The sequence below is a fragment of the Diadema setosum genome, chromosome 9 (assembly GCF_964275005.1).
Source record: "Diadema setosum chromosome 9, eeDiaSeto1, whole genome shotgun sequence".
NCBI lineage: Eukaryota > Metazoa > Echinodermata > Echinoidea > Diadematoida > Diadematidae > Diadema > Diadema setosum.
The window spans coordinates 8,491,265-8,516,848 of record NC_092693.1 but is presented as its reverse complement, the minus strand read 5'-3'; the positions used below and the strand labels follow the sequence as shown (position 1 = coordinate 8,516,848).

At 40.1% G+C, this 25,584-nt stretch overlaps 2 protein-coding genes across 2 annotated transcripts in view; one reads left to right on the top strand and one right to left on the bottom strand.

Annotated features, from left to right (window-relative positions):
• LOC140232785 (proteasome subunit alpha type-7-like) overlaps positions 1-11,830 on the bottom strand; it is a 93,001-nt gene extending 81,171 nt beyond the window's left edge. The window contains exon 1 of the mRNA XM_072312901.1: positions 11,827-11,830. The gene's annotated coding sequence lies outside the window, so the exon portion shown is untranslated. The remainder of the gene's footprint in view (positions 1-11,826) is intronic.
• The window catches only part of LOC140232810 (uncharacterized), a 132,107-nt gene that overhangs the window by 56,442 nt on the left and 50,081 nt on the right, over positions 1-25,584 (top strand). The gene's annotated exons all lie outside the window — the stretch shown is intronic.

The window sequence follows — 25,584 nt, the reverse complement described above, 5'->3', positions numbered from 1 at the left end:
CTATTGATGGGGAGGCTTCTGTGACTGAAGGCCTAGCCACAGAAACTAAATAACCATCCTTCCATCCTCAGTGCGCGAGCTAACAGTCATCGACAGAAGTAAATGGGGGCTACAAATTCTACTGATTCCACTTCATCAAGGGGCGAGCATTGCTAAAGCCCATTGCAGCAGACTGCAGCAAGCGCAGGAGAAAACATACACACAAATTGTTATTCATGGGGGCCGAAACCTTGCAAGAAAGCCTGTCCTCCCTGTTCGTAACTGTTGTTAGAGCGATGATGGGAGCTGAAAGCTGCAATGAATGCTCACTTTCCTGCTATTTGCCTGTGAAATCCTGTCATTTTAGGGTTGCCCTGGAGTAGACAGGGGTATAGAAAGAGGCAAAGTTCCCAAAATAGAAGACGACTCGGGTGCCTGCCATGCAATGAAGGTTGTAGGAATGCCTTCATATGCATACATATTCAGATGATTTGCAATTAGTTTTGAGGCAGCTCATCTGCGTGACACATTAACATTTGTAACAGTAAAGTTTCCTGATGAAAGACGAATTGTAAAGGTTTGTAAAACAACTCTGCTAACCTCTTCTCTGATTAATAGCTTACACAAAAATTTCAAATTTTTTAATTTTTGACAAAAGCACACATTCCCATGATTTGTCACTGATGTATATGTTAAGGGTAATACTATTCCCCCTGCATTCTCAAAAAAGCAAGTCAAGTGCTCTTTGATTATGTGAGAAAAGTGGAAATATGTTGAATTTTCTTTATATTTTCTTTATATTGTTCTACATATCGTCTGTTGAGAATGAGAAGGGCGTTACGTTGTCCCGAACACTATGGGTTTAAAGGCAACTTAACGCCCTTATCATACTTAACCGACGATATATGACATCACAAGCTGTAGTAGTCTTCTCATCCAGTGATGGTAGCACTGAAACTTTAAAAATTCATAATTTTGAATGGATTGCCTGATTTTCCTCAAACTTTCACTGATGTGTTCTATTCATGTTACTGCACTCTCTCAATTCACATGTGTATGAAGGTGAACTTGTCCTTAAAGACCCCAGAGGGGAAGGGGGAAAGGGGGGAGGGGTAGATGGGATATTTTTCAGGTTTGGAAGAAATCATGTTCTATCTCTGGAATGAGAGCCATTAACTGTATGCAGGCTGCCATGGATGTTTACTTCCTATTCAGGGCAATATAATCAAGTGTCAGTCTTCTGGTCTTAGTACTTGGTATCGGAAAAAAGAAGAAGTTGATCAAGTTTGGAGACATTTTACACCTGCAGACCTCAGTTAGTGGCCCCTGGTATTCGCAGTGCCGTTTTCCGGAGGATGAAGTACCCACTTTGCATTTTGACATCTCAAACTGGAGTCCATCAGGATGGAGGAGGGGCATCATAATTGGTGTTTTGGTAATTCACAACACTCACTTCCTTGCTGGCTAGATATTGATCCATCCATCCATGCTTTGATAAAATGAGTGCTATCTACACAAAAACCATGCTGTAATGGCCTGAAGTGATGGTGTGCTAGATTGTACAAATATAGCAGATCTGTCAAAAAGAGAATTCCACAAAATGTCATTAAAAAACATTCCTTTGACTTGTTGTTAAGAGTAATATCATTCCCCCGCCTTCTGAAAGAGGCAATTCATATACACGAAAAGTACAAATATGTTGAATTTTCTACTTTCTTTGTCGTTCAATGCATTTGACATCACACTGAAACTTAAAAAATTAGTAACTTTGGAAGGGATTGTTCAATTTTCCTCAAACTTTCACTGATGTGTTCTGCTGATATAGCTTCATTCTCTTGATCCACATGTTTTATATTTCATTGAAATTTTCCTTTAACTATAAAACTCAACTAGATCACAGAATCATCCCACAAAAAAATGCAGATCATGACACAAGGTGACATCATGTCTCTGCCATGTACCCGCTTGGGCTGGTAATTAAGTAATTAAGGGTTCCAACTCACAGTCCATTATGTTCACTTCATATACCAGCACTTATCTAAGGCTGTGGCAACGTGGACTCTACAGTTCTTGAAACTGTCATGGACCTGTATCTTTTTTGTGTCACGTCTTGACCCCATGCAATTAAACCAATTGCGCATGAGTAATGGATGCCCACACCCGCTTTAATGTCTCATTCAATACTTATATATCCATTGAGGATGATTCCCAAGTATACTCGGGCAAGTGTCTATGGGAAATTCATGTTGTGGCAAAATCAGCCCGTCCTCAACGGGTTAATTCAAGTGGAGAATGAAGAGGTAATGTTTGGCCTCGGTGTGCACAGTTGTACAGCCAATGGCCTCGCTGTCTCTACCTATGCTTTCATGTAAAGTTGCCGTTTGTCATTGAGTGATCTTATAACATAAAACTAGGTAATATTACAAACTCCTATGTCCCAGAGAAACAAACTCCAATTCTCTTTAACTGTTTGGGTGTTACTGAGACAAAACAAAACAAAAACAAAAAACAAAAACAAAAACAAAAGCAAAACAAAACAAACGAAAACAAAACAAAACAAAACAAAACAAAACTTCTGTATTTATATTGATAAGGGTGTACACTACATATCAAGTTAGTGATTCTTGGAATACAGAAACATAATTTATAACTTTTTGGTCAAATCTAAGTCATTCATGTGATATTGAGTAAAGAAAATATGGAATTATCTGCAAGCACCACTATCATTTCTCATGACTGCAGGTGCAAATATTATATGCTGTTTATGCTCTGTGCATATGCTGTTTGCATGTTTGGTATATATATAATTGTATGCGGCATACAAGGGAGCGACATGTATGCACTTCTGTCAATTGAGTACACTTAACTCAGTCAAGAGGCACTCTGGCAGAACGTACGTCTGCTCGCGTGAAGAGTACTGCACTTTTCGGAGCTTTTGTGGTCCCCTTTCTCTCTCTGTGGCCTTAAGACATCATGGGAGTTTCCGTGTTTAATGATTGTCAAGTGAAAAATAGTGGAAGCGATGGGAATCATATTGCCATCAGATATCGGAGGTCTATCTGACGGAGTGCACCTCCATTAAATGCCGCAAATGCACGTCTCAGGTCTGGTGCGGTGCAAAAATTTGGCAGCAAAGTGATGCCCCTGTTCCTCAATTTAGCCAGATTATGGAGCAAGCGTGGTAAGATCGAACGACATAGCATTGTAATAAATCACGAAAATTATTCGAAGGGAGAGGCTGCCTATGATCTAATTAATCTTATTATGTGGAGAAGAGCTCGGTTTCACCTTGTCCATTTTGTCATTGTCAGGTGCTCCAGCCAGATTGAAGTCCTTTTTTGATACAATTTTTCTGTTCCAATTTCGATGAAATGGCATGTCGAAAGAAAGAAAGAAAAAAAATGAGTTGGCAATGCTTGTTGAGATTCATTCTGGCACGGAGTCAACCTCAGATGGGTCCTTTCAGCGAGCAAATGGGGAACAAGTGACTGTTGATTAATGATCCCTTTTAGATTTGCTTAACTTCCCGTGAGATGCTCAACCCGTTACTGACCATCTTCTGATAGGGCGAGTGGAAACCAGCACATATTACCCATAAATGAGTTAGTATGTGGTGAAGACTATTGTGATGGTCAGGCATGAGTCTTTCAAGTCCTGTGTTGGTTAGAGCTCCTTTCAGTGGATTGTGCCTTTGATTTGATAAAGGGGAGGTCGTTGCCCCCCTTTTAAGCGGACCATCTCAAGGTTTCCTTTAATACGAGAGTGCACAGCTTTCTTCTTATGTGTTTCTTATCTGTTTGTTGTAGGTGTTTGGAGTGATCAAAATTACCTTTGTACTTCTAAGATGAAAGAGACTGAAAGACGCACAATTCCGTCTGAAATTTTGCTCGGTAGCCATTTTAAAATTTTTTTTTGATCCCTGAGAATGTGATTTATGTTCATCTACACTGGATAAATGCATAGATACATTTGTTCAACATTTCAATGAAGTCCCCAGTTACTGTGCTCTTTGTCGTGTATCTTGAATTGAGACTAGATATGTTGTAACATCTTAGATGTCAACCATTGCAGATTTACAGGGTGTTCAGATGCAAAAAAATTATACTAGAATGGTATAGCTATACCAAAACAGCATAGCAATACGATGAATTTATACGGCTGAACGCTGACAAACAAAACGACATATAGCAAAATGACGGTCAGGGCATCGTTTGGAACTAGAACTTGATAACGAATCAGCATTCTATCATGTCCATTGTGCGTCTGAACGTATGCCGACCACAGAACAGTATAACTGGGCGGGGCTTAATGGGAGCTAGCGCGAGGCTTAATGGGAGCTCGCGCAAAAGGTGGCCTTGTACCTGTCATTCATGACCATAACAACATGCTCAGTGAGAAACTGCACATGTATACAATGTACAATGTTTTTCCGGAATGGTCGAAATTAGCATCTGAACAGTCTGTCGGCTATACGATGATTCTTTAAATACGTCATTTCTTTATCGAGTTTTAGTATAAAATGGCTTGCGTCTGAACAGGGGGAGAGTTTCATTCTGATAATGGTATGTTGTGTTTTTTTTGTGTGTGTGTTTCCTTGGGATGTAAGCTCGCTGATGCTAATCAGATCTAAAGCAATAGATTCTGAGAAAGAAGCTGAATAGGGATTTGTCCCCTCAGCTTTATGGACTGACCTCTCATTTGAGCATCATTCTGGGATGAAATGGCCGAGTGTCCCAACAGATACGTAGAATTGATATCTCATCTCCTCTGAATGGAGCAAAATCTCAAGTGGAAGATACTTTCCAGTGGATTTCAATATACTTTCCAATGGCAGTTGACCAGACATGATACCACAGACATGCTTTAGAGGAATTAATTCAACTTTGCTTTCAGACTTTACAGGAAAGAAAAAAAGTAATAAATGTGTGATTAGCTTGACATGTGTACAAACAAGTTTTCTCCCAATTTAAAAGACCTTTGTGAACTTTATGAATGATTATCCCTACCCCCCCCCCCCCAAGTTTGCCCATACAACAATCAGAGGGACAGGTGCTTTCCTGTAGGGACTGGTTTGGATCCCAGGCACAGCTAGGGATTTATTCCCGGTCAGTACCCCTTGCGTGAACCCAGCATGAAGATTGGGGGCAGTTGGATTCAGTCAATAGCATTGTTTTAATGCTACATGTAATTAGCTTTGATTGGAAAGGCTGGGGAAGTCTCCAGGTTGTAGTGGTGAGATCTTTGACTCACTCATTAGTGGTCCTGTCTTAAACGAATATAGAAGAAGTGGGGTGAAGTTGACATTCTTTTTTGTAAATACTAACAGAACACAGGTGTTTTTCAGATAATTGCTTAATACAATATATTCATATGCAAATGCATGGATATGTAATGTTACAAAAAATATGTCATGACCATTGATATCTTATTGGGTGTGCTAGTTTTGTTTTTCCACTCTTTGATTTTGTTCCTCGGGAATTAATAACAAATTTTGCGCTTGTGCACAATTCAGTGATAATCAGTGATGCTCTGCTGATTTGAAAAAAAATTGATTGTGCTGACTGAACTTAGAAATTAAATCACAAATATAGAATATTTATGAATGCCATGGGCCAGTTAGTGTGTAGAGTGCTCAATGCCAGATTGATTCATTGCTATTCCAGTTAGGCATTCAATGGTCCTGCAAATTTGGCAGTGAGCAAAAGTATAAAGAGATGTTCACGGACAAGTGTACGGGGGAGATAATCCAATAAGCAGCCACAAACAAATGTCTGACATTATTCTGCAACCGAAGGAGAACGATAAACACGCTCCGTGAGTCCCCAGCCGGCATGTGTGTGTATGTGTATGATGCGCATCGTGCAGTCGTGGTGCGGGGCCATGGACGACGGGCAGAGGCTGAGGAGAATGAAAACAACAATGACAAGGAAATTGGATTGATGTCGAAGCGGTAGAGCCTCAGTCAGCGCCTCTAATCAGAGGAATGACGGATGCAGAGGGGGCGCGCGGGGAGAGCGTCCCAATGATGGACTGCACATTATTGCTGTCGATGTTATTGACCGAGCAAGGGAAATAAATACACGGCTCTCAACTGCCGGGATTACGTCATCAGGCTCTCCCCCTGATGCATCTACGGTTTAGGGGTGGGATGGGGAGGTCTTACAGAGAGGAGGAGAAGGAGGAGGAGGGGAGGGGAGAATGGGGAGGGGAAGGATGGGGAGGGATGGTGAGGGGGTTGGAGGATGGGGGATGAGAGATATCAGGGATGGGGAATTGTGGTGTCCTTGTCTTGATTGGGAGAACGCACTTGGGTCCCAGAGCATTACTTTCATTAACTGCACTCTGCCACGAGACCGACGACATCTCTGATCAAAAATGGAGAGTGGCAGAAATATATATTTTTTTCATTGCTCGATATAATACCCTCCTATTTCTGATATCTGTGGTCATAATGTTTCTTGCCTTCTCCTTCTGCCTACTAGTAGGTAAAGGCTCTTGCATTTTGTTGTGCATCATACTGCAGTTGATTCAGTGTAGAGCTGTAATATTTCCAGAGATGCTATGCCGTGAGATGTGTGCAATGTCTTTCACATTGACAATTGTGTGAGATTCGTAACAGAAGCTGAACTGACATTCATGAGGGATTCTTTTGTTATCAATAGTTACGTTAAAAATGATAATAAAATGATGCCTTCTTAAAACAGTTGGCCTATATTATGATTCAAACGTGATTAACATCAAGACGGGCATGAGGCCAAATTTCATAGCAAATGAAATTCAGTGTACAGTACAGGCCCTACAGTCCTTCTACTGTAGATGGTATGAGTACTGTAAAAGCAGACATTTTCACGGTGTTGAAATTTTCGTGCATTTCACTCAACCAAAAGCTACATGTAGCTCGAAAATAAATTAATGTGCTGATTCTGCCAAATGAAAAACACACAAAATTCATCAAACCAACTTGAGCATAAAAAATTGACTCACTTGAAAATATCCACTTTTACAGTACCTCGATCCTAACTAAGTGCTTTTGTCTTCCCACCTTACCCTCTATAGTGAGAATAACCAATCTGTATGGATTTCCACTCTGTATTGTTCTGTCAAGTAAAGTGTGAATGTGTTCTGGGGTAGGGTAGTTCTATCACGATCCACACTGTAGCAGTTGTTATTACATAATCCATACTTTGCTTGCCATTAAAGGCATAATTTACTATTTGCAGATGAAACAAAAACGCAGCATTAGTGCTTCAAAATAGTTCTAAAATGTGAGTTAGAGGTAGAAACAACCAATGTAAAAATTTGAACCAGTATAATCGATGTTAAGTCTTGTTAAATATACAAAATGTGAACAATAGTTATAATAAAAATGTTTCCAGACTAAACCGTATACAGTTATGGTTTATTAAGAAAAATAGTGACATCTCCTTAAATTTTAGGTTTTATTGAAAAAATGTTATGTGGTAGGATGTTTTGTGATATAACTTACCTACACATATCCATCAAATGTGATATCTTGAACATTTTTGAAATCACTGCTCCCAAAGGTAAACTGGACCTTTAATACTTACCTTCTCCTCTAGGGTGCTAATTGCTTGATGCAGCAACTGACAATCATGAGGCCCACTAGACAGACAGCATCACACTGTCTGTCTGCTGCCATGTAGCCTTTTGTCAAGGCCCTCTCGCTGTATGATGGCTACAACGGGCAAGCGAAGTGAGCCCAGCTGAGCGTGATCACGCGAGGGCCTTTTGAGATCTGCTTCACACATTATTATTCATGACACATGAACTGTACTGAATAGTTATATTAACAGGTTCTGGTTGACCAATGGAATGGCGCACTCCCCATGTCCTCTGGCTGCATGTAACACTGACCATTCGTGGAGGTCTTTGGTGTGCAGTCACCGTATGCAAATTACGCTCGGACAGATAGACACACAGAGTGGTCGATTTTCGCTCTCTAATTCGGGGAGCAAAAATTGGTAATTCAAAGGGCTGACATAAAGATGTAAGTCGGATCTCAAAAGGCCCTCACGCTGTCCAACTTGCTTAGCTCGCTCCATTCGCCCCCATTTGCTCACCACCATACAGTGAGTGGGCCTTGGCAAAGGCTAGCTGCCACACAATTCACTGAAGATAGTAGTCCCATTACAAATATAAGTCTGCCTGAGTGAAAGGTCTTTCTCTCTCTCTCTGTCTTTCTTACCTGTGACTAATATCGACCACTCCCCCCCCCCCCTCCATCAGAAGTTTGTGGCAAAGGTGGTGAAATGGGTTTGATAGAAAACCCTGCCTAGGTAATTTGTAATCCCCATTTTGATAGCCTCTAGCACAATGTGCATGGTTGATTGTGGGAATTCCTCCTGTGGAGCAAAATCTACCCCTCCTTGATGCTGGGAGAACCTATATGGTATTATTCATAAATGGACAGTGTTGTTAAGCAAAATATATGCTGCATTATTGGAATGTTTTGGTGTCTGCATAGCTTCCTAGGTGGAAATTGATTAGAAACGAAATAGCATTCTGTGGAACTCCAGGACTCGTGTGCTAGATGTAAAAATACATTTCACATCTGTTAATTGTGTCTGTTGCAAAATTTTGGATACATTTCAAGTTGTGAAGTCATTATTGTGACAAGCAAATGAAGACAGTTTTTTAATCTGAGAGGAATCTGTGTAAGGCCAATTGTTTTTTTGAGTTGTAATCTGTGCGTTGTTTCTGTGTTTCACCCCCTCCCCCCAAAGTGGAACCTGGCTTCATCATGTGCAATGATCACATATCCAAAGTATCCATTTCACTGCCAAGAGGGGAAGCGTGGGCAGCTATTACGTAACCTCCTCCATAAGTAGACCCAGGAGGTAGGGTAATTTCAAAGCTTTCATGTGGGGATGATGGACCTACTGAACAAAACAAACTGTCATGAGAATTATGCATTCTTCCGTTTGCAAACAGCCCTACAAAATTACTAGTAGCTTCATGATGCGTCCAGAGACACTTGGGGGAGGGAAGATCTCCCTGCCACCCCCCTGATAAACCCCCCAAAAATGTAACAACAGAAGCTGATAATTTCTTCATCAATATGATGCTGATGACTAGAACAGAATAGCAAGTTTGTCCCATTGTTGTTCTGCAAAGTCTGTTTTGTATCTACCAAGGAGGTACAAGGCAAGCTACTAGGTGAGCTCACCCAGTAGCTCCTTGTACATCTATAGACTCCAGTGATTTGTTACAGGGAGCCAAGTTGTGGAAGTGGGCTATCAGCCAAGAGCTGGTGAAAGGTGATGATTGTGAAACAACGCATCCTCCATTGTGGCACCTTCATTCATTTTTGCTGCCTTTGAAGATTCTGGATCAGGACACTAATGTGTTTAGTGTGAGGAAATATGACAGAGAATGACATCCGCACATGTGTGTTGCTGAATATAAGCTACTAGCTGTTTGTAATGTTTCATCATCCTCGGATTTGAGCATTGACAGTGTATTATTCTTGAGTTTTTGACCTTTGATATTGTCTCTGCTCCAAAGGATGATGCAGACTTCTCTTTCTCTTTTTCTCTCTCTCCCCTTTAATATGAAGGAGATTTGGGAATCATTTTGAGGAGTGCTTGCAATGCATCACGATCATAAAGAAAGAAAATGCAGTTTTGAAACTCTGCACTTCTTGTTGAAGTACTTATATGTAATCACTCTCCTTGGCAATTTTATGTGAAAGTTACTAATACCCCTTTCAGGTAATCGTGGATGCGGATAATAGGAGCACTAAGTCGTAAAATTTCGATTACATGAACGGGAGAAGAGTAGAAAAGTGCGCATTATTTTGATGCTGCTATTATGCGCATAATTGCAGCATGAGGAGTAGATCGAGAATACATGAACGCGTTTTACGACTTATCCGCACTAACATTCCACAGTTCGGTCAAAGGTCACTCGATTTCCCGCACAACCGCTGATTGCTGAGCTTGAGCGCGCGAGAGGTGTGCATACACGTGAGGATATTCACCGGAAACATTACGTCATTATAGAGGCGTGCGCCGTAACCATGACAAATAACTCCGTCCTTCGCACCATTACATGAACGGGTGCTCGTAAAAGTAGTGCGCACTTCATGGGATATATGAACGCGATTTTGACTACTTCATCCGCATTATTTGGATGCGGATAATTGAACCGCGATTACCTGAAAGGGGTATCAGGGAATAAAATCACCAGATGGTTGCAAGGAAGAAAAACTTGCATGTGTGTGTGTGCGGGTTGAAGACTTGAGAAGAGAGCGAAGTCTGAAGTGAAACTCATGACTCGGAAGCCTGCGGGAGAAACAAGAGGACTGCTCCGAGGAGGACCACAGTATCAAAACTTCCCCCCATGAAATGTTGGACCCCCTAAAGTGAAGATTGACAACAGCCATGTTTGTGCAAATCTCACGTATGTGCCCCGTTCAGCCGAAGTTGTGCCCACTGGTGTTCACATTGACGCAACGACAAAAAAAAAAAAAAAAAAAAAAAAAAAAAAAGAAGAAAAGAAGCAAAAACAAAATTTTCCTCACATCCTGGACTTTTAATGTATGAGAAGTTGCTAGCCAATTAAGCACCCAAAAGCTCAGCAAAGAAAAAAAAATGCCGCTATACAGACATGCCATAATAAAATGGGATGATTTCAATGTTATTTCCTTTGCGGGACCATTCTCCCCAAGAAATTACTGATATATGATTATTACTGCCAATAAAATATACAAATACTAATAAAGTATTCTGCCAATTACAACAATTCTTGTCAACCCTACCCAACCCAATTCTGATTATGTAGGGGCACGTAGATGAAAGATGTCAATAAAACTTAGTAAAGTGTCTTATTTTAGTCAAATACTATTATAGTGTTAAAGATAATATCGTCTGTTGAGAATGAGAAGGGCGTTAAGTTGTCCCGAACACTATGGATTTAGAGGCAAATTAACGCCCTTATTATTCTCAACCGACGATATATGCGAAGCCCCATTACGCTATGCGTATGGGGCTGCTGGTCGCAGTTAATTGCATGATTACTAAGAAATGAGAGCACTTTGGAGCGAGTAAGTCTCACAGTGTTAGTTATATGAAAGGTACTTTAACCTGAAACACGGAAATTCAGGGAAATTTTGAGGTACCAAAACTTTTTATTATCTTTAACCACTTCCGGTTTGGCGAGGTATGTCTAGAATAGCCTCAGGTGAACCACCTCAAATAGTCATGTATCCATGTTTACCCGTGTAGTATTGTTGATATTATTGTGGTTGTATAGATTTCAAGAAAGCTCATTCTTGGGCAAACTGATTTGCCAATATTTTTTTTTTTTTTTTTAAAGTGACTTTGAGCAGAGATCTTCCTCCACCTTCCGACTGAAGAGCGTTGCAGCTTTCGTGCCACAGAGGTGACATAGTACACATATTTGCAATTTTAGCTTGCCTTACTCGCCAAACCTGTCTCCAGACATTGGGATTGTGGCTTGGAGATGTGTGGGAGTGCGGTATTTCTTGGCAATCATGACTGAATCATGATGTTCATGTGCGCTAATAGTCTCTCTTTTTTTTTCATCCTTATATCTTAGAAAATATGGAAAGAGTAAAGAGAAAGTAGATATGAAGTACACAGACCACCTGAGCAAAGTTTCCACATATTTTCTATCAACAATGAAGTGAGTTCACGTTAAGGTACCATAAGGTTGTCCCTGATAATTTGCCATGAGTATGTGTGATATGATACACCTGGGCACCGGCCGCTTCATGAAAGTTGTCAGACCTGACAAGTTGTCATTCTGTGACAGTTACCATAGTATTCAGTCAGTGACCGGAGTTTCTCAGCCAAATCAAAACCAGAGATTTTACTGAAATCGTCAGAGACTGACAACTTTGTAAGAGCTGACAAAACTGTCATGAAACGGTGCCGTGGTGTGACTATTCTTTTTATGACTATCAGTTTATGTATGAAAGGAGTGTTTTACTTTCATGCGTGTATTTGTGAATGGATGCATCCGTGATGGCGCTAGCTGCTCGTTCTATGATGCACCTTTGTACTTCCTGTGCATTCTTTAAAGAAGTTATCCGTGAGGTGAAAGGTGTCACTTAATACATGTGGGCCTACCTAGTATCCATGAATGATGTACGATGACAGTGGTCTTTCCCCTTGGTGAAAAAGAGAAAGTGAAACGTGAACATGTCATTGACCTTGAGTGAATCCACATAGTTGCGGTACAGGCCTATAGGATAGTGCCAAAATGCTTTGATAATCTAAATTCCAAACTTATTTTAGGATCGAAGGCTATCTTGTGACCACCAGTGTCAAAATTTCTCATGGACATGAATTGTCAAAGTGACAGTGAGAGAGAGAGAGGGAATAAAGAATGTATGTATGACAAGTATTTGCATAGGCAGCAAAATGCCCCAGTTTTTCTCAAAGTCCATTTGTTGTTGTTTTAAAATAGGAAGTTACTTGGTACATACCTGTACACATTGCAAACTCAAAACCAAAATCAAAGTGTGCTTTCCATAAAAGAAAACCCTAACAAATTAAAAGGCTTGCTTCCCAATCGCAGCAAAAATTCTGCTGTCTTTGGGTATTTGCATAACTGCACATTTAAGCACACAAAATAACTGTGTTTGCTTAAATTATTTATAATATTCTGCTCATCTTTGCAGGAAGTATCTGCTCCTGTATGACAAATCGGTCAGTGTGTAGCTCATTTGTATTACGAACCTCGAAACCTGAATGTTTTAATGGAAAAAAAAACTTGAGGGTTTTATATACGGGTGTTGCTACCAGTAAGCCTTTGTGTAAATGGCAGATCAAATTACCTTTTTTTTTTTCTTTTTTTAAAGCAGGTTTTTACAAATGTAAATGATCCTCATAGTGTGTACCATGAAACCTGGACTGTAAATGAGATTTTTGTGAAAACCTACACAGCGATTTACAAATACACATAAACTTTGGCACCCAAGCATAGTATCCAAATATTGCACATTATGCAAATTTGCAGGATCATGGCACTCTTGATACGTGAGTATGCATTCAATTTGTATTATGTGCACATGTGCCAAGTACCAGTGAAAACCATTTGAAGTGTAATTATGAAGATATGAGCAGCCAGTAGTCTCAACTGATTCAGGTGTATGCTAAGTGTAGCATCACCAAAGGCCACTATGGGAATTGTAAAAGTTGTTTGTTAACTCAGAGAAGTATGAGAACTCATGATTTGCAGTGAGCAATATCCTGTGAGGGAAGTGAAAGGAGTCGTTTCATGTCACTAAAAGATACAATTCCCTACAATCCCATGACACCTCAATACACAGTTGTACTTTGCCTTTCAGACTTTGCAGACAAGTCTTTTGGCTCTCTCGGCTGGCAGTATCCCGAGACATGTAGCCGTATTTAGGTACAGGAGGATGATTAAATGGAGCGTGCTATAGAATTAGGACAGCAGCACCTAATGTACATGTATGTATGCCTGTTTGATAGATTGTAGTCAAATTTGCTTGTATGATGCTGGATGAAATCGTGTATACATTAAGCATGACATTGAACAAGTGAGTTGGGGGTTTCATGCTGACACCAAATAACTAGTTTATATGGTGTACTTGTGTTTTTGAAACATTATGGCCCAAATTCACAAAGGTGGTACAATCTTTGTCCATGGCTTAAACCATGGACTGTAGTTTTGTATGGGGCGCCAAGTGTCGCATGGCCTATTTTGTTAAGAAATCAGTCATTTCGTAATGAAATGAACATTTTATCGACGAAATGACTGATGTCGTAACAAAATAGGCCATGTGACACTTGGCGCCCCATGTCTTTTTCCATGGTTTAAACCATGGTTTAAAACATGGACAAAGATTGTACCACCTTCGTGAATTCAGGCCCATGTGTCTAAATGTGTTCCAGAGTTACAGAGTATTCATACATTGAAAACTAGTCTCTCATTGCTGGCCGCAAATGGCACACTGCACTATGTGAAACAGCTGTGTCAGAAACTCTGTGATCTGTCCATCAAACATGGAACTTTTAATGCGCTGAGATTCAAGATCATGTACCTCAATGCAAAGACCGTGGCAGATGTGAATCCAAGGTGAAACCTGGCTCTAAAGTTTACACTGTTCATACCAGAAGTGCATACTCCGATTCAAGCCAATGCCTGGTTGGGGTTAACACCTCCGGATCACACATGGTCAATATAATTTGAGAATAAGGTTGGGAGATTATCATTCAAGTTTACGTTCTGAAATGAATCAACTGATTTGAAACATTCAATAATTGGCACTATGCGAATTTTCCGTATTTTCATAATTAGATTAGCATGATATGTGTTTCTAAACACGTTTTCAAACAAGCGTTCTGCACAATCTGAAAGGGCTCAGATCATTCATTAAGCATGACACTAAACTAATAAAGATGTTTGAGTTTCTGATACATTACAAATGTAGTAATTATGGTCTACCGCATGGGAGTATTCATACTGAAATGGGAGGGCAATTAGCATTCTGGAAGCTTGCCATACTTTTCAGCAATGCACCATGCCAATTCAGTTTTGCCTATTTGATTTCAGAGTTTCCTGGAGTTTGCTCTGTAAATAGCATAATTCATGACCCTATGCAGTTTTCGAATGCAAATTTGCTCTTTTCCTTTTCTTTCCCTTTTTCCAATCTTTTCCTCTCCCACCTTTATGTCACCAAATTAGTGAGACAGAGTGCATTGTCTGTGCCCCTTTTGTGGATAAGCATAGAATTCAAAATACAGCATTGACATGATGCACCATTTCTGATCAAACATTTTAGTGCAGAGGCCTTGAGAACACTTCTGATATTCAGAACACGGCTATGACATTGCACTAATTTGGTAATCAAACAAGGTAAAATCCAGCTCATTTTTTATTTATTTTTTTTTTGTGAGTGACACTTTGTTTCAGGGCTACCATCTTGTGGAATTATAGGCAAAAAGAATATCTTCGCATGTCAAAGAAAATATGAATTCAACAACAGCAACAACAACAACAAAATATTTCCCAATTTGTGACCATTGAATGTTTATATTAACCTGTTGAGGACGGTTTAATTTTGTTACAACACGCATTTCTCATAGACGCTTGCCCGAGTATGCTGGATGCTCGTCCTCAACGGGTTAATTGCTGGTGCCAGGTAATGTCTCATAACCATCTGTGATACAAATTGTTTCTACTTTAGGCTTGTTGGACCTCTAGTTTTCTGTCATAGACGTTCAGTAATTTGTATTTATGTGCAGGAGAAGGAGAAACAATAGACTGTAGAGATTTCCTTTTTTTTTCATTTTTATTTTGAATTCTTTTTATATGAATACTCCAAACTGTACAATCAGCCATAATTAATTGCACGTTTAGTGTGAAATGTAAACTGCAAAGGGGTGATAGGTAATTTGCTGCCGAGTAATTAACCTGCCGCTTCTAGTTTTCTTTCTCATCAATTTACATCAAACCAGTGAGTGCCCTGGATGATCTGATATTGCTCAGGCCTATAGTCCACATGTGTCGATCCATGTGCCCTGATATGTGTTGGTGTTGAGATAGGATGTCGTTCTGCTGACTCGTGTAAACTGCCGAACATATCTGTAAATGACTGATGAGTCATTAAGGTCCCCTCGTGGAAACCATGTTTTGATGCGCTTCCCAGGTGTTGCAGGGGATGTGAATGTCTGCAATAAGGTCGCATGATCACATGGGCCTTCATTCTTCACTGTTACGCACCGATTTGTGTCGGTCCGGAACTATCTCTGATGTCCCCACTGACGAAGGTCGTGAGAAGAGATTTTTTTATGATGTCCATGTATACAACCAGACAAGCACGAGACATAACATTCCATGTTAAATCCCATTAGCAATTTGGGTTTTCAATTAACAAGTTATCCAATGTTTTACTGCTTTTTTTTTTCTCTTTGAAGTAGACATGAACATGTGGTAGAAGAATAGGTTTTCTAGCTGTGCATTAATTAGAATGATTAAAGATTGAACTGTTGTGATTTTCTGGTACCTTTGTTGAAATAAGAATACTACAAAATGTATGTCACATACAGCACTGATTTGGCCCTGATTCTGCCTGTCTCTTTGTAGCACCTGTAGAGACCCAAAGTTTACATTTCCTCTTGACCCACAATGCCTTAGTATCCGTGCTCCCAAGTTTCTTTTCCCATCGTAACAAATTAAATGCTGTAGAAGAAGCTACCTTCCCCTGACCTTCCCACATTGTGTAAACCCTGATAAACTTGGAGGGGACATCATTAGCGGTTTGGTTATCTGCGATAATGACGTTCACCTCTGTGCGAAAAAGAAAGAGCTCAGACTGTTAATTCATTCCGTGAGTTAGAGGGGCCGTCCTTGCATCTTCTAAATGGTGGGCCTATATCCCAATTCCATAGTGACGCTGCTGCTGAGATGCATTTTTTTTTTAATTGCTGAATTGCAATGATATGACATCATGAGAGTTTGTCGGCATTTATTGTGCACACTCACAGCCATCCCTTGCAGTAATACAGCAGCAAAGAAGACAAAGCATTAATACTAGAGAGACAGACATTGCATACATCGTACATCCTCATGCAACAAACGATACCCACCAGCTTAAAAGTATTTAGTGCACATACAGTGTAGGCCTTATTTGATATTTTTTGAATAATTACACAGGCTGACATCAATTTATACAGCTCAAATGCAAGACTCTGAATAAGGTAGCACATAGGGCTTTCCCATTCAATACACTCGAATAATATTTTCACCCATGAACAAGTGATGACTGTAACTTTCTAGTCCCCTTCTCCATCACCACCCCCAAAACAACAACAACAACAAGCATTACAAAGTAGTAAACAAACACTAATTAAGTGCAAGCATAAATGGATGAAAGCTGAAAGAGCCAATAACCCACAAGCAAAGGGACTTTGGAATTGTTTCAAAAAGTGCTTCTGAATCACTTTCATTCTTTTCCCTTGGGGGCAGTGACATTTTCAATTACTTTGTTCTCACAAATGCTTATCTATTGATTGTGTTGAGGCCCAGTTCTATGCACTTTTCAGTTCTGCAGGTCACATCGTCAAGTTCTCCTCTTCATTCTCATTTCTGCACTGCTTGGTTGTACTTTCGTAGAATGGTAACACACGTTGTTGTCTCACAGCACGTTAACTATCACTGTCAGAGCCTTGGCAAGGCACAGGTATATTGGAAAAGCCATTGTTGACATCTTTTACACTGTCTGTCAGTCCTCCAATAGTGTTTTTTTTTTTCCCAGTGAGTTCAGGTAAAGCCATGTCCATTCTTAACGAATGAAAGCAATTATGAGAGAAGTTAGAAGTTAGTCATAGAATGATAGTGAATGAAATATACTTAAGATTGTTCACAGTCCATTTTTTCTACTTTACACATAAATAGATACATGAGATCTAAAACATATTCTGTATGTCATGGAAAATGTTGTCAGAGACAGTTGTGTTTTTCTACAAGTGATTTTCTTTTCAAAGTAAATCTTACAATATAGATTTTGTATTTTCCCTCTGTACATTTTGTGTGCTTTAAAAGAAGAAAGAGTATGAAGTTGGTTTAATCTTTTTAAGTTCTGCTGATAGCACATCATACAGTATTCTTGACCTCAAGCAATATTTCCAGTTCACCTGAGAGGCCTTTATTTTCTATTGTACTCAGATTGGTCTGTTCTTGTCATGAATTCATAAAAGAATTGCATGAAGTACAATATTATCTTTCCTTTTCTGAATAAATCATGGAAAATGTCATTCAAAATCACCTACCCATTGTCACACTTTCCGATGGCTATCGGCACAGCTATAGTAAACAAAAATACACACCAAATTTCTAAGATCACTTCCATGAATAGAGTAGAGTCAAGCAGATTAATTTCACACCATGGAGAGATTTAGGAAAGTTTGTAATATAGAACCCAACAGCAAGAAAAAGAGAAGAAAAAGAAGAAGAAAAAAAAAAAAGAAGTACTAGGAGATGTGAACCCACAGGATCAATAACACCCTAGAACCACGAGAACTGAAAACTTTGCATACATCCTTTAAAAAACATCCGTGAGAAGGATCGTGATACAGATCACCTCTACAAACTAAACACCTGTTGCTTTTACCACAATGGACCTATCTCGCAAATTTCATCAAAATTTTGTCAAACCTTTTGGAGTAATATTTCTTACAGATAAACGATCAAGCAAATGCCAGAAAATTGTGACCGCCTTGATGGAAGAAGTGAATGAGAAACCCATTTTTTCCATGAAACATTTTTTTGGGGGCTTTTTTCCCCTTTTTTTGAACAACTTCAGCTTTTGTGAGTGCTTGGAGACTCCTCATCACATTATAGAGAGCAGGATGTAGAAGGATGGAAGACGGTTGAATTAAAGCCAAGTTTTGGCGGATGTGATTGAGAAGTAGACATTTGAGACTTGTTTCAGTGTTGCTGGGAACGTGCCTGATTCTCTCTCCTTTTTGTTGTCAGCACAGAGATAGGTTAAAGACTTGCCTGAAGCCTCACTGTGCTTTGTTCACCTCTTGAGTGTTTTTTTTTTCTCTTTGCTGGTTGGCACAGTGGTCTTTTCAAACTAATTGTCAATGTATGGAGATTACCTTATCCCAGTATGCCCTATTGTGTTACCTTGGCCTTCCTGTTTGACTGATGCACTTTGCTATACCAGAGTTGGGTTAACTAACTTTACAACTAGGTCAAGTTTGGATTGATTACTGAATTCTGATGAAAAAGCTTGGCAAGTTACCATGGTGATGAAGTTTGTGTCCTAGGGATGGTGACCCAAGACATATCTCGTCATATTGTAGAGATATATGATAGAAAGTAGAACAAGAATATTCAGAACATTTTCATATCACCAAACCCAGAGGCAGTTTTAATCAAGCTCACCCACTACCATTTAGCCCGTTGAGGATGAGTCCCCGAGTATACTCTGGCAGGTGTCTATGGGAAATGCGTGTCATAGCAGAATCCCATCCTCAATGGGTTAAGAGACACAGATTTGCCATTTTTGGATAATATAAGATTGGTTGAACACTGTGAAGCGGACAAAAGAGGGGTCTGGTCTGCGCCTGGTGTAAACATCGAATCACATTCATTAGGCCCGTTCACACACAAGGGAAAAAGTGCGATTTAAAAATCGATTTTCTTATCGCGATCAAAATTTCGAAATTTTTTCCAGTGTGGACAGAAAAATTTCACTAATTACCGCGATCCTTATCGCGATCCAACTCGCACTATTAGTGCGATTTTTCAGAATAATCGCGATTATTTTGCCAAGCGTCGTGTGTGTGAGCGCGATCGAGATTCGGAAATCGGTATTTTTAATCCCATCGTTCGTAGCGCGTGCGAAACTCTATTGGGACTGCGGCGGGGTCAGTCTTCGGTCATGCAAGATTCGCGCATGCGCAGTTTGGCCACTGATCGTTCTTTCCTTGCTGCGAAGTGCGATTTTTCCCTGTGTATGAACGGTCGAAAAAAAAATCGAAATTTGGATCGCGATTGAAATTTCGATTTTCGTTGTTTGTGAACGGGCCTATTGTCTGTATTTCTGAAACTCAGTGAGCTGCGCGTTCTTGCCATACTGGATTGGTCATCAGACAAGAGGATGGACTTGGGAAATTTGTCTTCCCCTCACCAAACAGACATGGGGGCCCTCTGCCAGCTGTGACCACATTTTTGGGAAGCCCCCATTTAGAACCAGTCATCCTGGGTTGGGACCCAGGGCATCTGTTGGTTGATGGGAAGACAGCTGGTGGACAATTCTCACAAAACTGGATGGGGGGGGGGGGGGGGGATAGGTGGACAAGGGAGATATGAGAGATGAAGAGATATATAATACTTATTGGAAAACAATGGTCATACAACTAGCATTCCAGAGATAACAATTAAAATTTTCTGGAAAGAGACAGATATGGAGAAAGAAAGAAGGACAGAAAGAAGATAGATAAATGAATAGAGAGACAAAGAGAGAGAGAGAGATAGGGAGGGAGGGAGCGAGAAAAAATGATGCAGGTTGTGGAAAGAGCTGTTTTCATTGATAGACATGTGGGCATGTTCTCATGGAATGGGAAAGATAATGGTAGGCCTATATAGTACCAGTGAAAAAACAAAACAAAAACTTGTGTGGGGGGGGGGGGGGTGTTTACAGGGACAGACAGATAGTGTCTACGCTTTAGAATAGTCCATAGTCTATGCTCCAGTCTGATTTATTGTTTTGCCTTTTACAACTTCCTCAACTCTTCAGAGGGTTTATGGTTTGATTGACATTCAAACTGTATGAGAGTGCTTGATTTGCTTCAATCATAATGAAGATTTTCCTTCAGAAAATGCTGCCATTACTGAGTGTATTTGCTAACCATGCATTAACATTAACAGTCAGATTGGCAACCATCTACCAAGTGCTGTCCTTTAGGATATCTTAAAACAGCCGCTGGAATGGAGTATTGTGATTTTGTTGTTGTAGTTGTCGTTGTTATGGATGAAATTGTACATAGTCATTGACTAACAAAAAAACTCAGCAGGTTTTGAGTTTTGTGACCATTGAGGTCTATAAATACAATGTATATCTGTGAATAGAAGGGTTCTAACTTTGACCAGTACTCTAGCTACTCAAAGGAAGGTGTGAAAGTAATGAATGAAAAAAGAAAAAGCCCCATTTGGTGGTACCAGATTAAGAGGAAGCTTAGTGTGTAATCACAAAGGGGCCTAGAATTGAAAGCAGGTTTGTGAGATTTTTCCCAAAAGTTTATCACAGGTTAGAGAAAGAGCAAGAGAGAGAGAGAGAGATAGTACAATGACCATCATATGTTCAAGCGGAATGGCAGGTTGAAGGGAAAAAAAAAACCCCAAGCTGTAGACAAGAGGAAAGGTTTTTCGAGGAAGCAATTAAGTGTTAATGCAAGTCAGCGGGGTGCCCCCTGGTTGGAGAAACTCCGTTTGCCAATGACGCGAACACAAAAGGGGCTAGCACGAAGCCGGGGCAGGTAGAGCATGCAGGTTTGAAGACTGGAGTTCGTGTGGCAGCAATGTGTTTGTGCGAGCAGTCTCCTGCAGAGTGCATGATGGCAAAGTAGCAACATGATCCATGTTTCACTTCTCACAGAGTAATTTTCCTCCCAGGAACAAAGGAACTTTCTCTCTCTTTTGTACAGTTCTCCCCCTCTTTTCCCCTTCTTGGTAGCAAGACAGCAATTTCATGCAGTATGTACCTGTTGCGAGAAATAGAAAGTCTTTAATAAATTCTATCATGTGCTAGACGAGTATCAAACAAAATTTGAATTTTGTGTTTTTGCACTCAGCGTGACAATAGTTAATGACACGATTATGAGGGTGAGCATGTGTGCCTAGTTTTCTAGAAATGTGTTTTGATTCTCAGAATGATATTGAAAGAAATCACTAGCAGCTGCTAAATCCCAGACCTAGGGTTTAAAGCAAACTTCTGCCCTGCACTCTCTCACCCCAATGTGTGTGTCCTCCTCAAGGAGACCTGTGTTGCCATGGTTACGACATCACAGTGGGGACAGGATGCGGGTAGGAGAAGAAGAATCTGGAGCGCATTGTGCTTGTGCACAATAGTTGCATTACAATATCAAATCATTTGCATCTGATCATAGTGGGGGGAAACTTCTGTGAAGCAACAATGTTTTCAAATTGTACAGAATAGCATGAGCATGGTGACGGGCGTTGGGGGTTTCATCGATGGTGGCTCTTTTCTTTGCAGCAGGAGTGTTATAAATCCTCCTAAAGGCAACTGAAAAGGTGAAGAGACTGCAGTGGAAACCAAAGGAACTTTGATAAGGATCATTTACTCCTCCCATTGTATGAGGAGGTTCTGGCTGATATCCCGATACCTGCTGTCATTGCCACTAGGTCTCACTTGAGTGGGCTGATCAAGGATACTAGCTTTTTCTTTCTGTCTGTGGAAAAATGAATGAATTGATTGAGAAAGAGATATATGTGTCATCACTAACATGATCCTTTTGTAATTGTTGAGTCCACTCTCATCTTGCCGTAATTGAATCATCATCATGTACTTTTAATAACGTTTGTCTCGCATTTGCAAGAATGTCTGTTTCCCCATCATTCTACACTGAAGAACTTTATACAGTCCTCCTCTAGCATTTCATCTACAGCCTGTCAAATACAGTATTATAGGCTTATATACACAATAGCAAGCCTTTAAAATAAAAACAAAAATTAAAACGGTTCCCCATCGTATGCAAGCGACAGTATTTGAATTTCAGTTGATAAAATATATAGTATTCAAGGAACAGAGATATCCGTTCGCTATTTTTCTTTCTTTCTTTCCACCAACATTGCAGAATGATGAAGGGGGGGGGGGAGGGACTTTGAGTCTGTTTGTTTATGTATTTGTGTACATACTTTGTTAGCTGATGTTGAAGGTAAAATGCTGTAGGTGGTTTTTGTAGGGAAAAGGTGTCAAAATATTGGACTAGGCAGGCAAGGAAAATGTGTAAATACTGAAACGGAGCCTGTGAAAGGTGTTCCTATATCACCTGGAGTGATGCAAAGCTTTCTGGCCTGAAAAAATTGGCACCATGTTGTAATCCTTCTAGGAGGCTATTACTTTCCATGACCTCAGTGAGGTCAGGGTGAGGTCAGGTAGGGGTCAATCCAACTGGCTCCCCAGAGACTCTGTGGGCTAGTCTGCAGCTACAGACCTCTTTTTGACATGTGTCAGTCAATATCAAAGGGAAGGTCTGAGTGACTGCACTGTAAAGTACCAGCCTACATTGTTTGTGCCAAACTTTGCCAAGATTTTGCTTGACAGATTCAAAGACATGCTTGTAAGGGCAGGTAGTCTATTGAGCATCATTTATTTGTAGTTATGATTCAGGTATATGAAAGACTGTCAGTGAACTTAGGGTCAAAATTATTGCTTCTTCTTTTTTACTTGGTATTAAAATGATTTGGGTGAGGGACTTGGAGGCTGCTTGTTAGGCCAAACTGCTTACTCCTCATTGCAAACGTGTCGTCATTCATCTCATACCTCGTATTATGTTTGGTAGATATTGACAAATAGGCCTAAAGTATGCTGTCTACAAAAAAAAAACAACATCATTTGCTAGAGCTTCAAGCACATTGAATTGACACCATCAACAGCTTTCATTGAAGTGGAAAGTCATACTCATGTTCTGAGCATGTGTGTGAAAGATTTTGAATTTGCACGTAGCTGCAGTGGTATGGGGTAGGCTTCTATATCAGTGGGGGAGGGGGAAGGGGTGTTACATTTCAGTGGGGGGTGTGAAGTTTCAAGACTAGTTTGTCTCACTGCCAGACTGGGATGTCAACAGGAGCCTCCACTGTTTGGGTGTCAATTACCAGCTACAGGCTATTTTGTTTGGGGAGGGAAGACTGTTGCCAAATGTGGCAATAGTACACCAAAGAACCTTTTGTTCCCACTTCCTTCCCTACCCCTCCCCACCTCCTTCTCCTCCTTCTTCTCCATCATGGGTCTAAACAGTTTCTCACATGTTTCAGCCATGTGGAAATACCCCCCCCCCCAAAAAAAAAAAAAAAAAAAATTAAATACAACAACTTGAAGAAAAACAAAACAAGTAAAATGACTAAATAAAATTTCCTTTGTTTTCATACAGTTTCTCAAATGGCACAGTGTTTGTATTACTTTTTTTTTTCTGGTTATAGACATAAAAAAAAAATTGACAACTTGAAACTAACAACTTGCCCTATGATACTTGTAGATGAGCTCACTTTACTATACATAAGGATTGAGAGAATGCAACAATATTAGTAGAACGCATCAGTGAAAGTTTGAAGAAAATCAGACAATCTTTTCAAAACTTATGAATTTTTAAAGTTTCTGTGCCTCCATCGCTGGATGTAAAGACTTCTACAGATTGTGATGTCACACGTGTTGAGCGATATATAGAAAATATAAAGAAAATTCAACGTATGAATACTCGCATAATAAAAGAGCAGCTGCCTTACCTCTTTCAGAAGGCAGGGGGAATGATATTACCCTTAAAAAAAACCAAACACCAGTAACAAGTCCAGGGACTGTGTCCTTTTTTTTTTTTTTTTTTTAAAGGAAATTTGTAGAATTATCTGTAGGCCTATATTTTTCTTGTTTGCTTGTTTTGGTTCATTTTGTTCTCATTTCTAAATGAGTCTATATATCAACAAAACTGCCAGGTCTCAACAGCCATGCTTTGCAACGGCAAATTTATGATGTGTAGTGTGTATGGCAATGAGAAATAGAAGAGGTATACTATCACCATATCAGAATTTGTATGAATAAAACATAAGTAATTCATACCAGTAGCCTTGTGTGCAACTGCTCAACAGGTCACTCACACTGCACACGGCAATAGACGACAACAGGTTTTTAAGTAGTCTGCTTCTTGAACAGTCCCTACCTTACACCATCTCATGCAATCCTCATTTTGACACCTTGCTTTTCACTTTAAATTGACTGGTATTGAGAGATTTAGAGATTCCAGTCAAGCAAATAATATGCCAAATGAAAATTGTGAGTCCATTCTTATGATCTATCTATTTATCTGTTTGTCTATATTCTGTATCTGCCTATCAATAGATAAAATATATCAATAGCATATGCTAGCATACAGGCATGCGCATACAAATACATACGTATGTAATATGAAATATTATACATGTATATATACATAGATATCCCAGCAAATAGACACAACAGAACCCTTCAAATGCTTTTCTCCTTAGTGACAATTTTTCCCCTATTTTTTTTTCCTTTTTCTGTACCTGCTGAAAGTACTGTAGCGAACAACGGGGCCTTGGCACTTATGCAGACCGAGCCGACCGTCCGTTTGATCGAAATATACGATCACTCTATGAAGAGGATAAAACCTTAAGTTTCCCACCACTTGTACGTCACCAGTCTACACCTTGCACTTCACACTATCTGATTCAAAGACACATTCTCACTTCTCACATCTAATTCACCCAACACACTGACCAGTGAATTTTCACTCTCACTCCCGACGTCGTTTCTAGAGTACGTCGTTCTCTGACGTTCGCCTTGGAAGTACGTCGTTTGTACTTTTCATTTTCAAAGTACTGTACTTCGTTCTCCGACGTCAGTTCTGGAAGTACGTCGGACGTACTTGTTTCTTCCAAAGTACTGAACTTCGTTCTCCGACGTCTGTTCTGAAAGTACGTGGGACGTACTTGTTCCTTCCAAAGTACTGAACTTCGTTCTCCGACGTCTGTTCTGGAAGTACGTCGGACGTACTTGTTCCTTCTCAAGTTCTGAACTTCGTTCTCCGACGTCTGTTCTGGATACTCAGTTATCCCACGGTGCAGCAAAGCCCGCTCGAGAATGCTCGCAAAGGCTGCTGGATGAGTTGTCTTCTGCTGCAGAACCACCGGATGCCATCCTAGTCTCACCAGCATTCATTCCAACCAGTACTTATGTTATACTGAACACGAATGCATCACAATTTCAGAGGCGATGTACCGGAACACCAACTTGTTTATTTACAGGTAATGTGTACATACTGTCAATTAGAACATCGTATTGAGTACAACACACATGTTTAGTCTCAATCCTCCTCCCCTTTGGTC